Consider the following 16,201-nt stretch of genomic DNA (forward strand, 5'->3'; position numbering starts at 1 on the left):
CCAAACTCTGATTCAGACTATTGACCACTATTGACCAAGACCTAATTCCTTCGTCATTCAATGATGATGAGCTCAGTTAAGGAAAAATGCCCTCAAAACACCCACCGAAATCTGAAACTAAATTAAGACTTGATTTTGATCTGAGGATCAAGTTGACAGAATTCGAGGAATTCTGTTTTTAATTAAGACCTGGATCTAGAAGTATACAGATATGGATTTAAGATTATTCATAGTTTTCAAACAAAATCAAAATTGAGAACTTGCATAGAAACCATGTCTTCTTAAAGGACTGTCTTACGCCAGAATGCTGGGAAGTATTTGGCATATATGTTTATCTAAGGGAAGTTCGGTTGCAAAAGCTAGCGAGGAGTGTTCGAGGGACAGCTCACGCGGCAAAAACCTGCCCAACCTGGGTATGGTGAAAAATGGTGTGCTTCCGGTACGATGGGCGAGGGCCGACGAAGCGATCCCTGAGTGAAGTGCTAGGACACCTAAGGAGGATCCTGGAGGGTTTTGACCAGGCGATGCACGGGCTCGCGGTGCTTAGGACACCCATATGTATGTCGAGGAAGATATATATATGTATGTTGATAAAGTGATTATTATAATCTGTTACTGAATCTCGTTGCTGACCAGCTGGTCCCAACGGAGAGTCCAGAGTGGTACTGTTTCTGTGAAACAAGGGATTGAATGGAAATTTTGAGTTATGAAATCTGTGATCATATCTGTTTTGTCAATGGATTATTTTTATATTAAAGTTTTAAAGAGGAGTGTGTGCGTATCTGTTTTCTAAAGCTAAAGTTAAGAAAGGCAATTCAATTATGGGTAGGTGAGTACTTGTTTGGTTCTACCGATTTCAGTGGTAGGGTGGTGGCTAACCCATGGGCCGGATGGGGTTAGGCTGGAATCAGTGGAGTTTTAATAATCAAACTGAAAAATCTTAGGATTACGTTAGGATTCGAGTAGCTAGTTAATTCCCTAATAAATTTCTCAAATGAGTGGATCAACGACTGTGCCTGATCTTGATTAGGAAAAAAGCGTTGAATTTACTTAGATGATCAAATTATATCAGTAATAGTTTCCTTCTATCTGGTTTATTCAGGTGAAGGATAGTTTAGAATTGATCTCGTTAGAAAAATTTGTTAAGAAAATTCAAAAAGGTGGAATCGTCCCCGCTTTTCGGGCATGGGAAATTTTCCCGGTTTCGGTTTGGAGTGACCACCAGCCTTGTCTCGTGCCCGGACATTCGAGGGCGAGGCCCCGAGTGAGAAACCCTACCCCACACCGGAGGGGGTTGCTTCCGCTGTTAGCTACCGAGAGTCCGTGCACGGAGGGGGGCAGAGGGATCTCACAGTTGGTATCAGAGCGAAGTTGAAAACTAATAAGGATAAACAAATTCTTATCAGAAATTTATAATAAAAACTTAAAAAAAGCATTTTTCATAATGTATTTTCAGTCCGTAAGCTTCTTTAATGAAGAATTTTTAATCAAAGAAATTGTTTTTATAGATGGAAGTTCCCTATTTATCTAGTATTCCCGACCTCACCCAGTCTCAAGATATGACTGCTTTCGCCTTCGAGCATCTCTTTCTTCTGCTTCAACTCGAAAAGCCGAGCTAGAATCGCACGCCATTTCGAGGATTTATATTTTCCTGACCTAGCGGAGAGACGACAGCATAAGTGGCTTGCAGGGCAATATGTCCACGCCTCTTTGCGTCCGGCGTGTAATGTTAAGGCAGAACCTCTCATTGGCCATGATTCTGATAAAGCTGAAAATGACGCGTGGTGTCATTCTATATCATTCAACACCTCAAAATTTCAAACTTTCATGCCGAATTTATAGACTCTTTAGTCGATTTATCCCTAAAAGGAGAAAATAATAGCTCCCTTCGCAGTTAGAGAACTTATGTAACAGGGCATGACTATGGCCCAGTACCGTCGTCTTATGCGACTCCCGAGGAGATTTTGAATTTTGGAGCCGAGCTGCTCTATGTACGTATTGCAACTTTTATATAAATATAGAAATGTTTTTTGGAGAAAAAATCCCTGTTGTATATACGGACGATCTGATAAAGAAAAATCTGTTATCGGACATATGTCATAGATCTCCAATAAGATCATTATCTTGTTTAAGAAATTATTTTCCGAACCTCTTAAGTCTTAGGATCTCGTGGATGTTATCAAAATAAAAATTTAATAATATATAAATTTTTGGCAGAATCATGAGACGAGGAAACCGTGGCCGTCAATTAGACCCTCTCTCTGAAGATGACGAGCTAGGACCCTGATGTTCGCAAGGCTCTTCATAGGACTCAGCTAGGACCCTTCAAAGGAGAAGGGGAGAACCTAGGCGAGGCTATGGAGAAGGGGAGAACCTAGGCGAGGCTATGGAGAAATGGGTGGAAGCCATGGAAGAATATTTTGATGTCACAGGCTACAATGAGTGGAGCAAAATGGCTCTTGCCCGGCTGAAAATAGTGGAAACAGCCAGGGTAGCATGGAGGAACCACTGTGACACCAACCGTCTGGACAAAAATACTCAGTCCTGGAACGACCTAAAAACCTATCTAAGAAAGAGATTTTGTCATCCTGGATTTTTGGAAATCAAAATGAAGGAATTCTTAGAGCTAAAGTAGGAGAGCAAAACCATTGAGGAATATCACCAGGCCTTTGCTCTTCTACTCAAATATTCACCACCTCTAGATGAAGAACAACTCTTGGCCAGGTTCATTCGGGGAGACCAATCAAGAAACTGGAACCCACCCAACCACCCCGAATGGATAATGATGATCACATGACATATGCAGAACACAAAAAGCAAGCTCAGGACAACATGCTTAGCTTGGTTGAATGTCTTACAAGGTCACCGGTTGTGATTGAACCTCATAATGCCAAACCTAAAACAACAACCAAGATACAAAGCCTGGAGGAGTACCACTTTCCCTTTCAAGAGGAAGACATACTCTCTATAGAAGAGTCATTTGAAACAGACTATACGAACTATAGGCTTGAGAAAGCACGTGAGGAATTTGATAATTCCCTTACAAGATTAAAACAGTCTCTCAAAACCTCATTCGGTGGAATGCTTTTCTCTCATAAATAAAGCCAGCATCACATCGGCACTTGCATCTTTAAACCTGAGTTATACAAGGACATAACGAACTCCATAAAACAGGACTATGAAGATTCGCAAGTTTCCAAACAGCCCTTAATAAGAATTGTCAGAGGGACCAAGTGTGCCAGTGTACCCATTGGGTACTCTTGAAAAAGCTGAGACCCAAACAGAGGATGAAAGTGAATGGGAATATGAAACAAAAACAGGATCTGAAGCTGAAACAATAACCAAAACACCCATGGTTCCTTTGGAAGATTCTATCATGGTATGGTTGGATTTCCGTACAGTCAATGATGTTCAACGCACCAAATGCACGATTAGCCCTCGAGCTAGTCATAACATCGTGACAATACATTGGGACAACCTAAACTCATCCTTGCAAGAAATAGTCTTGCAAGAGGAGCCAATGGACAAAACCTTGATGTTCCAGGTTACTTTAGATACACTACTCAAACAATCGATGGCGATATGGAATTTACATTCCATGTTACCCTAGATTTCCTTGAGTATGATGTCATCCTTGGTGGAACTTGGATAAGTGAATCGTTGTATTCACTGGATGAATCCATGCAAACAATCACCTTGAACACTCGTGCAAGCAATATACAATTGCTATTACAGGAGGAAGAAACCTTGCAGGAGCTGAAACTTCTAACAACTAAAAAGATCCCTAGGATTTTGGTGGGATTGGAAATTTCAAATAAAATCACCACAACTCAAGCACAACTTTATCCAACACGAGAACACAATCTCATGACTCTCAAGCTATGGGATTTGTTAGGTCAACCAACACTCACGGCACATCCTGAAAGGATTACCTTTACACAAGACTTGAACATGCCATGTATGGGGTACTTTGAACATGCAATGTATATTGAAACTAACCCCCTCACTTGTAAGTTTTTTGTGGTTGAGTATGTGTTGGAAGTAGATTTGATCTTGGGGCATAAATGGATTGTTGCTGCCCAAGCACCACTGTGCTTTGCCTAGTGATAGAGTCATCATGATGGTCAACGAAAAAAAGTTGACAATACCATACTGCCAGGAAGAGGATCCAACTTTAATGGATATCTATGATGCTAAATGCAAAAGGATACAAGCCTCTTTCACAAAAGCCCCTCTACAAAATGACCTACCATCTGTGTCAACCAACTCTAATAAAGCCTCTACTCCTTCAACCCCATCCTCACCTACGAAGTTCAATTCCAAAGTCTTGCAATCAGCAGCTATTCCTGAAGAAGTTCCCAGAGCCCAACCATCTATCTCTAACAGGGAACTCAAAGGAAAGGCCCCGGATCCTATGCATCTTCATCAACAAACCTCATCAAAGAAGACACCCACATGCTCAAAGGCCTTGTTATCGACAGCCACTCCACAAAAGACTCTAACCTCATCATCATCAACAATGCCCATGAGTCTCAAACCTGCAGCCTCAGCACCAGTCAAAGTCAAGGAGGGCCCCAAACCTTCCACATCAACCCTAAAGAAAACTCCACCAAGACTCCCACAATCACAATATCTTAATAGTATCAAAATGTGGGTGGAGAAGCAGCTACTTGTAGCTTAAGGCTACTATGAAAGTGCCAATCAAATTTGGGTGCCTCGACAGTCAAAACCTCTTCCTCAATGTAGCACTCGAAAGCCAAGGAAGAAGAAGAGTACTCCAAAACACCGTCCACAAAAGCCTATCCGAGTTCCTCAAAAAACTCCACCACTGCGCACAAGGGTACTACCAAACAAATACCAACGCTTGGGTCCCCAAGTGAATCACAAAGTCCCCTAAGCTTGCACAAAGAAGAAAGCCTCAACACCAAGCACATCGGCCACTAAATTCCAGTGTTTGTCAAAGATGTGTGCCTGTGCATGTACTTCAACAACAAGGATACTATGATGGTAATTCCATCATATGGTTGCCAAATTCGAACATTGTGAAGAAAACCTCACCACTGACTTCAACCCCAACAACTTCACCTAAAGTTCGACAAGAATGGAGGCCCAAGCAACAACAAGAAAATCACTCAACCACTCTCATGCATTCGGCACCAACACAAGAGCTTGTCTGTTCAAGCAAACAATCAGCAGTCTTCCCTACTGCCTCAACATCGTTTTAGCAAAAAATTCAAGAACAAATATGGAGACTTAGGAGCACATCAATAACAAAATAACAATGCTCTTGTCAGCCCTCTGGAAGTGAGAAATGAGTGCACGAGAAGCTGTTGCTTGCAAATCATGACCTAGATGACCCATAAAATAAAATAAAAAAACCTCGAGGTCAAAACCTGCAAATTCACGGAATTACAATTCACATCTCACGGCTTAAGAACCTGCACTTTCATAATTTAAGCCCCATCACAGATTAAGCCACATCACGCAATAGCCACTGTATATTTGTTAAGCTTATTTCTTACTATTCTTTTGGCTAAATTAATGTAGCAACTGCTCCATGAGTACATATCCATACTCATGCACTCGAGAACATTTACACCAAAGCCTCACCATCGACAACTTCCAGGTACATCTGTGGATGGGGGGCCATGGTGGGCGAAAGCCTGGTCAATGGTATCACCTGGAATTTTCCTTCAAATTACAAACCTCTCCAAACAACACCACCATCTTCACAAAGCAATCCTTAGTGAAGATATCTATATTAGCCTCACAAGTATTCTTTCAATCCTCACCACAAGTGGTTACGTCAACATAGAGCAGTTCAATAAGAGTCTATATAACTACAAGAAAGTGCACAAGAGACAAATGTGTCAAAAAATGCGAGTAAGAAGAAGATAGAGATATTGGTAAGCCCTTGAAAACTAGTACACCTCAAAGTTTCCTGGAGAGAATTAGGGTGAGTTTTACGACACCATCTCCAAAAATCCCTCTATGTAGGCTCATTTTGACACAGAAGCAATTAGAAAATTAAGTTCATCAACAGAGAAAACTCTATCAAGGTCTTTTATAAAGCTGGGTTGTTACTTGGAAAGTAAGGAGTCTTTCATTGTTTTCATCCTATATTTAGAGGGGGAGGAGACACCCTTTACAGATGAGATGAGGGAGTCTTAGAGTGATGCAGGGAAGACTATGAATGATAGGTTTGAGAAACTATTGAACACAAATGCAGATTGAGGTCCATACCTTAGGGGAAAAATGATCCACATACTTAATGGAAACAATCACCACAAAGAATTCATGGATTGCATCAAAAGAGGTGAGTATTATATTATAATTATTTATTTCAATGGTCAAATCTTGTGTTCTTAATGCTGTAGAATACTAAAATGATTTGTCGATGCACTTCAGTGTTTTTGTGATTTTGTTTCATTTGAGAACAATGATGTTGGGGAACTCTTATTTTCTCTCACCCGATTAAGTAAGAAATTTATCTCTCCCGATTGAACTTATTTGTTCTCTCATCTGATTAAGTAAGAAATTTATCTCTCCCGATTGAACTTATTTGTTCTCTCATCTGATTGACCAATGTGCATTTTGGGTCATTGATTGAAATGTTGTCTTGTGTGGTAGGATCAATTAGTTTGGGTATGTTTCCAACACATTTGGAGATAAGCTTTTTCAAATTAGGAAACTTGGGGAATCAAACCTTACTACTCTTATTGCTGAATTTGATGAAGAAGATAATAAATGGATTGAAGCAAAGTTAAGCTTTTTCAAATTAGGAAACTTGGGGAATCAGACCTTACTACTCTTATTGGCTGAATTTGATGAAGAAGATAATAAATGGATTGAAGCAAAGTTAAGCAAAATAGTTGATGCAAGAGCAAAAAAGAGTTGGTACAAGATTCCAATTCAAATACTCACACAACTTGTTTTCAAGGTAGTTTCCTACTCGTGACTTGCATTTCTAAAAATGTCAGATTACATGTATGTCTTCCATTTAAAAAGTGAAAACATGAACTTACATTAATTGTTCTTGTTTTATTATATTGTGTTTTCTATCAAAGGATGAAATGGAACAAAAAGTGAATGAAAAGACAAAGGACATGGATAATGAAGCCAGACAAAAGGTCATAAGAGAGGTGGAGGTGTTGTATAGGGGAAAAGCATGGAAGTATGTGAGTCTTGCAGATCCTCGCAATGGTGAGTGTTACTGGCGTGTTGTCCTTTCATTTCCTTGGCGTGAGCCAAGCAAACACATTGCCACATAGAAGAAATTGAATATGATTGCTCTGTTGCCTGCATTAAAGATAAAGACAAATCCTTTCTTGTGGGGATGCTTGTTGACAATTCCCAATCTCTTATATGCACCTTGGAGTACTTACCTAATGACAAGAGGAAGATACAAGATTGGTTGCACATGTTTGTTTATTGGCTTCAAATTTCCAAATTGGGGGTATCTTTGTTGTATGGCATACGTAATGCAGATAGAGTGAGGTTGCCTAATGACAATGTGTACACAGAGTCAGAGTATGTCATGACCAATTGAAGAAAGTACTTTAAAAAGGCTTTCAAGACTCATCAAGGAAGCATTAAATTCAACAATGACATCGATCATGAGCCCAATCTTTGCAAGGCTACATAACATGTTATTTACAGGTGAAATGCTTCCTATATACTTCTTGACCTCTTATAATCATTAATAACACCTATTAAAATCAGCTTATGTAATAAGCAGGTGGCTTCTTAAGCTTGTGAGCGTGGGTTCACTTGAGAGCATACCTCCGCTAGCAACCATATGGGCATGCATACGCCATCATATATGTATGAAGACTTGTGATTGGGAAGAGTAAGTGTGTATCCTTTAAGTTCTTGTAATACCATAGTCAACTATAACTTTTTCTTATTCTTGTTTCACCTATACACATGCTATTTCTAGTATTAAGAGAGATCATTGTCCATGGTGGTTGGACATGGAAAAAATATAGCACTAGATGAAGAGATAGATCTATATTAACAACATAAGTCTGTATTACTTCTACAAGCATAGCCTAAGATTATAGATGAGGTAAGTGTGAGAATCGTTTGTCTTTCATATATACATGCTGTAACATGTGTTTTGCATGTGTGTCATATGTCTAGAATACTTCAATTATATCCCATGCCCAATCTACTACATCGTCAGCAGCAGCAGCCACATTACTAATGCCACCTATGAACCTGAGAAGACAACTTGTAGAATAGGCCTTGCAGGCAAGCAAGAGGCAAGTAACACAAGCAAGGAGTAGTAGCATTGGTGGAGAGGAAATTGAGAACGTTAGAGATCCACCAATAGACATTTTGGAACCAAAAGGTGAGTTGACTCTCCATACATATCACAATGAAGATCCCTACTTAACCTAGCCATGCTAACATTTGACAGGAATTATATTTGCCTTTAATGCAAGTATTGTAGATCTTGCTTTGGATGTTCAGAATTGGAAGCAACCCTCCACCAACATAAGTGGAATTATGGAAGCGTTGAATATAATTTATACTAAAGGCAAGGTGAAAGAGAAGATGGTGGATTATTGTGTTGAGCTAATATTTGGAGACTTTCCATCTGACATTGTTGTAGAGGGTTGTTCCATAAATAAGATTCTATCTTGGAATAGGGTTGATGATAATCTATACACCATGGCCTTTAAATTTGTCAGCTTTTGTCTCTGTGATGCTGGCTTCTTTGCATGCCTATACACAATGGAGGAGGCTACAAAGGTGGAGCATTGTGCCTCAATTCAAGGTTTTATAGTGGTGCATTGCTAGGTTGTGAAGTGTACACCATTGATGGGAAGAAAAAAGGGACTAATGGCAAAAAAGGTAACATTTATGCATAGAAGTCTACATAGAAGCTAATTTCATATAATACTTTATTTTCATTATCTTAATAAATGTGTAACACAGTTGACATGCCTTATCTTATCTACATTTGTATGCTCTTCTTCACCAAAAAATGTATTCTCAATTCATAATGATCAAGTTAAGGACTTAAACCTTAGAGAGGAACTTGATGTGGAGCATGAACTCATTCATGATATGTATGTATTTAGTTTCAATTATCTTTGTTTTTGTCTAGAATTTGTTTAATTTTGAATTTGTTTCAACATGTATACACTTAGTTATCATTATCTTTATGTTTATCATGTAGTCTGATTTTGAATTATAATTTATTGAATCACCAGAGTTCCTCCTAAAGATTTGGTCAAAAGAAAGGGCTCTTCTTGGAGATGTGGTTTGCTAGAGAGGCCAAAAGTTTTGCAAGTATATCGTTTCATTGTTCAGTAAGCATGGGGATACTGTTGTGGATTTGTTCTCTAGAACTGGGACACTTGGTCTTGCAGAGCAGCATATATGAATCGCAATGTGATATTGTTATAGAGAAGGATGAGCGTATTTACGAGCGCCTATTAGAATCCTACTCTGCTAAGGTCATAAGTATTTCCAAGCTTAAGTAATGTTATTCCCACTAATGTGGAATGAAATATAATTTCCTCTAACATACATATTTCTTTTACAGATTTAGAACAAAACCAAAAAACCTAGACTCTACCATTGATGCCTTCTTGTTTGGAACATCATTCCATGTTTTGATTCTTGTGTTTGTTTATTTAGATTCAAAAGCTCCTCCTCTTACACTTGGAGCTTCAAACATTATGGACATTATCTCAATTTCACTATAGTAATCAATCTAGGATCCTTGCCTTTGTATGACTAAGAAGATCCTTTTACTATTATAGCTTCAAACATTATGGACATTATCTCAATTTCACTATAGTAGACATTTGTTAATCAATCTAGGATCCTTGCCTTTGTTTATTATGCCTAAGAAGATCCTTTTACTATTATAGCTTCAAACATTATGGACATTATCTCAGTTTTGCTATTGTGAACATTTGCTATGATTTAAGTAGATTTACGATCTTAGACATTGCTTATTTGTGAAGGTATTGTCAATATTATTACATTTTATAACTTCATTTAATTTTATGTTATGCCATACATTTTTCACATTGATGAGAAAAAAGTGGTACATGGTTTGTGAATTAATTTATTGCATTTACTATTAACTTTGGAATGTTGCTTAATACTTCTATTGGCATTGTCTCTTCTAGGCACTTCATGAAGGAGTGTAATCAATCACAAAACCCAAATACGCTCACTCAATCATGCTCACAGACCCAAACCATTGAAAAAAAAAAGTAAATCTACTTGCTCAATTGTGCTCACTTTTTGGCCATCCCTAGAAGGTAATGGTAGGGATAATTTCTCAAACAAAATACCCTTTGTGTGTATTTTCCCTAGTGAAAATACCCCTAAAGGGTTTTTGCTTTAGCAAATATACTCTTAGTGAGATGTTTTACCAAGTAAATATTTTTCTTATAATCACCTATTTGTGTACGATTGTGGGCTACTTCCCTAGTTACTTACTTATTTCTTGAAGAAATTACTCTACAAGATGGGTCACTAAAGTTTCCACTCAAGAATCACCACTCGAAAGATGTATGCATCCTTGATTAAGGACTCGTCATTTGCACATCTATGCATTTCTCTTCAAAATATGTATGCATCCTTGATTAAGGACTCGTCATTTGCACATCTATGTGTTTCTCTTCAAAATATGTATGCATCATTGATTAAGGACTCATCATTTGCACATATGTGCATGTAACAATTGCTAGATGTGTACATGTACATGTACTAATGCTGAAGGTAGTATAACTTTTGCATATACAATTGTTAACCATGTACATGTACACATCTGTGCATGTAACAATAGCTAGATGTGTACATGTACATCTAGCAACAATTGTTGCATATATATGTAACAATTGTTACATGTACATCTAGTTATAACAATTGCATGTAACATTGTCAACTATGTACATGTACACATTTGTGCGTGTAACAATTGTTGTACATGTACATGTATTGATTATGAAGGATAGTAATATGCATGATAATAGTGCATGATAGTAGATTGAAAGTCATAAAACCAAATGCCAAATAATCAAGAACATCAATGATTTTAATAGTCACAAACATGAATGCTAAATAATCAAGGACGTAATTTTCAACATTCACAAACATGAATGACAAATAATCAAGGACTTGAATAATTAACATTCATGGACGTGAATGACAAACAACCATGTACATGGCTATTTTCATGAATTGAGCATGGACCAATGACGTATGTGAGGGAAAAGGGAGCATGCAAACACAAGTCAAAATTCTAAACCCCCTTCTAAGCTAAATAATCTAATATTTTTTCACAGTGTCTTTAAAGAAATAAAGACAATGTGCTAGCTTCCTCTATGGTGGCAAAACAAGCTAAGAGTTCATGACCATTCATTCTCAATGTTACTATGAGTAAAAAATAGACGAATTTATGGAATAACATAAGACTACATTAAAAATTGAAATATTTTGATTGTTGATCAACAATAAGGAAACAAAAAATGATTTTAAAAATGCACTTTGTGAGTAGTTGTTAGGAACAAGGGAGATGGTACAGTCGTTGAGTATACAAAAGAAGCCTCTCACAAAATTGTTACATATGTTAACCAACATCAACCATTACGATGTCAAACCAAACAAAATAGCCGACATGGAATGCTTTCCAAGCATGAATATGTTTTTTGAAAAAACAAATAAAATTGCCAAATAAAGAGCATAGCCCACCTAGAATAGAAAATAATAGTGAGTCAACTGTCAATATGTTAACCCATTCCTAGGGTTAACAAGAGCTACTTCCATCATCTTATATCAAGGAATCAAGGTAGATACACCAAAATGTCATACATTCAAGATATGAAGCAATGGTGTCCAAATCTACAACTTGGACGAGCGCCCGTAATGGTCCTATGGAATACTTATGGCGATTTTTGCTTCAAGAACGTGTGGTAGCAAGTTAGGATGAAGTCCCAAGTGATGTACTTCATGGATATATTATGAGAGTAATCATTGTAATAGCATTAGGCCTCTTATGAGCCTAAAGTGTCCAGCCGACCACAGTTTAAGTGAGTAATCATTGTAATAGCATTAGGCCTCTTATGAACCTAAAGTGTCCAGCCGACCACAGTTTAAGTGAGTGTGAACACTTATGGATATATTATGAGAGTAATCATTGTAATAGCATTAGGCCTCTTATGAGCCTAAAGTGTCCAGCCGGCCAGAGTTTAAGTGAGTGTGAACACTTATGGGGCCATGTATATAAGTGAATATCTCTCATAATACAAAATACTCTCCCATTGTGCAATAGAGTCTTCCTCTTGCTAATCTCTCTCTCTCTAATCCATGCTAGGGAGTGCGTGTGAGTGAGGTGAGGAGGCATGAGTACACGTAGTGCAACGCGGCGGTATGACAACGCTCGAGTGGGAGGTGTGGTGAAATTGCTTCTCAAGGAGTTGTAGAGCTTGGAGACCTCAAGGTTTACGAGCTCAGCCATTGGAAAGATCCTCACGATAGTTTCAGTTCACTAAGTAATCTTCTGTTGGATGTGTTTCAAGGGGGATTTGGGTGAGCCATAACACAAGAATAGGTCAACACCCCAAATATAGCCAATATCTACCCACAATGGTAAGTTGGCTACCAAGAATAGATAGATAACTCTCTAAAAACATGCGGTTTCCAAAAATAGTGTGAACACCTCCAATTAGGAACAACATTTGCCCTCTTATTCTACACGAGAACACTCTCGAAGATATTTAAACTTGAATAGCTCTGAGAGAAACCTTAGGTTAATAAGGTTCAATTTTTATTATCGTTTTCTCTAAAAATTTAACTTGGTGCCTTGTAGGTCAAGATAGTTGGCAATAATAATGGGACCCACTGTAACTGTAGTAGAGAGTTCTAACACTTAATCAATAGGGGTAACATTGTTTATCTTTGATAATGAAAACCTTGAAAAAATCTTGGATACCAACATATCAAATGACAACTTTTACCATTGTGCTAGTTTTTATTATCTTTTTCTCTAAAAACTTAACTTGGGGCCTTATATGTCAAGGTAGTTAGTGACAATAATGGGACCAATTGTGACTATAGTAGACAAAAGGGAAAAAGATTAGTGGAAGGATTAATCTTTGATTAATTCTTAAGCACTTTTTTTCATAACTCATTTTAGTGGCTAATGAGAATTGAATGAAAATATGCCAATGAGTTGTCAATTTATCCATTTTGGGAGTCATTTATGAAGGGGTGTCATAAAAGTGTTGACTTTTTTATCCCCACTTACCTTTTTGGGAAATTCCCATATCTCCCCAATTTAAAATTCAAAAAATATTACCTCCACACAAAGAAAGCCGAATTTCCCACTAGACTCCAAAAAAAGGAAAAAATCCATGTAACTCCATTTCACGTCGTGAACCGCACCCTACCGATTCATGTCCGTGAAACAAGCCCTTGCAAAAAAAAAAAATCCGTGAAACTCCATTTCATGTCATGAACCGCACCCTACCAGTTCACATCCGTGAAACAAGTCCCCACGCACCCTACCAGTTCACATCCGTGAAACAAGTCCCCACGTAAAAAAATAAATAAAATCCATGAAACTCCATTTCACGTCGTGAACCGCACCCTACCAGTTCACGTTCGTAAAATAGACCCCCGTGTTTTTTTTAAAAAAAATCCCGTAAGCCACCCATTTCACGTTCGTGAAACAGGTCGAGTTCACATCGTAAACCAGCCCCGCGTTGTAAAATAAAATAAAACTAAAAATAAATTTCCATAAACCACCCATTTCACGTTCGTAAAATAGGTCCAGTTCACGTCGTGAACCAGCCTCGCGCAAAAGAAAAATAATTAATTTAATTAAGTCTGTGAAATCCATTTCACGTTTGTGAAACCCTTTGTTTCACGGTCATGAAATAGGTTTGTGGACCCCAAAAAAAGTCTGGAAAACAACCCTGTTTGGAGGCTCATATCTCCTAGACCGTGAGTCCAATGAACGCATTCTAGTACTCATTGGAAACCCGGCATCGAGCCCTTCGAAATTGGTCTATAGCATCCAAGGGCAAAATCCATCGTTTCGGCCTCCGACCAGCAAGCCTCAAAATTCAACCCAAAAATCGAGGCAAAAAAGGGGCCTTAAAGCACTAAAAATCATGAAATATAGCTCGAAAAAGATTGCGAGAACCATATCCAGGCTACTTTTTGAGTGTCTAAATGACGAAATCATGAAAAATTCAAAGGGACAAAGTTGTAATACTCCAAAAAAAAACTACCACTCTCATACAAAATTTTTTCAAAATCCTTTTGGAACACATTCAAAAACGGGCTCCAAAATAGGAAAAATCTTTCCAAAAAAATCATCTTGAGATAGTGATGGAAAATAGGTATTGAGACCTCATCTTCCATCTAGGATGCTTCATGCAAGCACTTTTTCCGAAAAAGTTTATCCTAAGAGGGCGTTCACATGCATTTTTGAGACCTCAGCTTCGATCTAGGACACCAATGGCATTCACATGCGTTTTTGAGACCTCGAGGAGCTGAAAGAAAACCTAAAAGCAAAAAAACAATGTCACACATGTGCTTGCTCATTAAGGAGCAATTGGCAACATCAAGATATGGCAACGATAGAGGAATTACATGGGCTCATATATGTAGACTAAACCAACTGGCTGAAATCTTCAAGCCATTAAGTTCCATGCCCAAAATGTAACTCCTAATACCATTTGCCATGCCAACAACAAGCATGTCATCGGGTTTTACACCCTCTATCACATCAATCCCTCCAGGATTTAGTCCCTTGCCTAGCACTACCACCAGACCTAAACCTGAAGTGCTAGATATCAACCCTTTGCAACCCCTAAATGTCCAAACCTTGGACATATTAACTAATCTAGGAAGGGGGGTCGCCCAAGGACTAAGTGCGTCCCTACCCGCATTAGCACCCGGGACTCATCCAACAACATGGCCGTACAAATTTCCAAAATCATGGGCAAGTACGATGGAATGTCTGATTATGTTCAATTGATGCAAATGTTTGAATAGAGATGTAAAGCCTTTGGAAATCCAAACTGCCCGACCAAGGTACAAGCGTTGGACCTTTGCTTATTTAGCGGGAAAGGCTAGTTGTTGTTGGTTCATCACATTGGTGCCAATAATTAAGACGAACTTCAGAACCTTAAAAATAGCCTTTATCATGGCTTTTCAAGACCAGGTGATCGGTGGAGTGTAGCAAGAGAACTCTATTCGATTAAGTGAAAACAAAATAAAACCATTAGAGGTTTTATCCTTCAGATAAAAATCTTGGACTCTCACGATGTGATCCATAGGAGAAACTAAACGATGCTCAATTGAAGAGATGTTTCATAATGGGCATAAAGCAAAACAGCTTACACAACTTGATCATTGTATCCAATCTAGAAGCATTCGATTAATTTTGTAAAGAAGCAATACACAACTTGATGGAGGATAACCATGATATGAGATGTTCCTCATCTAAACCAAGTGAAGCAAAATGCTAAAGAAAAATTGATCTTGGAATTATCATTCCCTAAATTTTACACAGCCTTGCTTTAAAATCTTTGAACCAGAATCTCCAAGAGAGGATGAGCTACCTCAAAACCAAACATCCTTAATGCCTCTTAAAGTGATGGGTGAAATGTCTTATGTTCATTGCCATTGCTACGTCCATCCCAATCCCAATGTGAGTACAATAGGCCTATCTTTATGTACTACATATATTGCAAAACCTTTGGTCGTGAGACACCACAATGTCCTAATTCACCTATAGCTACCTCAAAACCTCCATCTCTCGTACCCCAAACGAACACAGTTCAAAGAGAAAGTTCAAAGAGAAACTGCTTAGGCAGTAGTTAAGCAAACACTTTAGTGTTTTTATTATCGTGGACCGCACAAAGTGGCACACTGCATAGTTTGGAATACTTCCATGCCCACAATCACTGACACTTTGCAACCCATATGTGAACAATTTGGCATCGATCATATATTCCAAGATTACCCAATGCGAGTTGCTTCAATGCAACCTGTCGTCTCGCTAAATACAACTCTTAACATCTTGAGTGTGCAAAAAGGGCAATAGTCCATGGTACCCTTGAATGTGCTTACACACTTGCAAGCTAAAGTACAAGAAATAATCAAAAAGAAGGCAAAAGAATACACTTTGGAATGGGTAGAAGAGCATGTATTAAAACAA

The sequence above is a fragment of the Cibotium barometz genome, chromosome 21, assembly GCF_041138505.1.
Source record: "Cibotium barometz isolate CiBa-2024 chromosome 21, ASM4113850v1, whole genome shotgun sequence".
Classification (NCBI taxonomy): domain Eukaryota; kingdom Viridiplantae; phylum Streptophyta; class Polypodiopsida; order Cyatheales; family Cibotiaceae; genus Cibotium; species Cibotium barometz.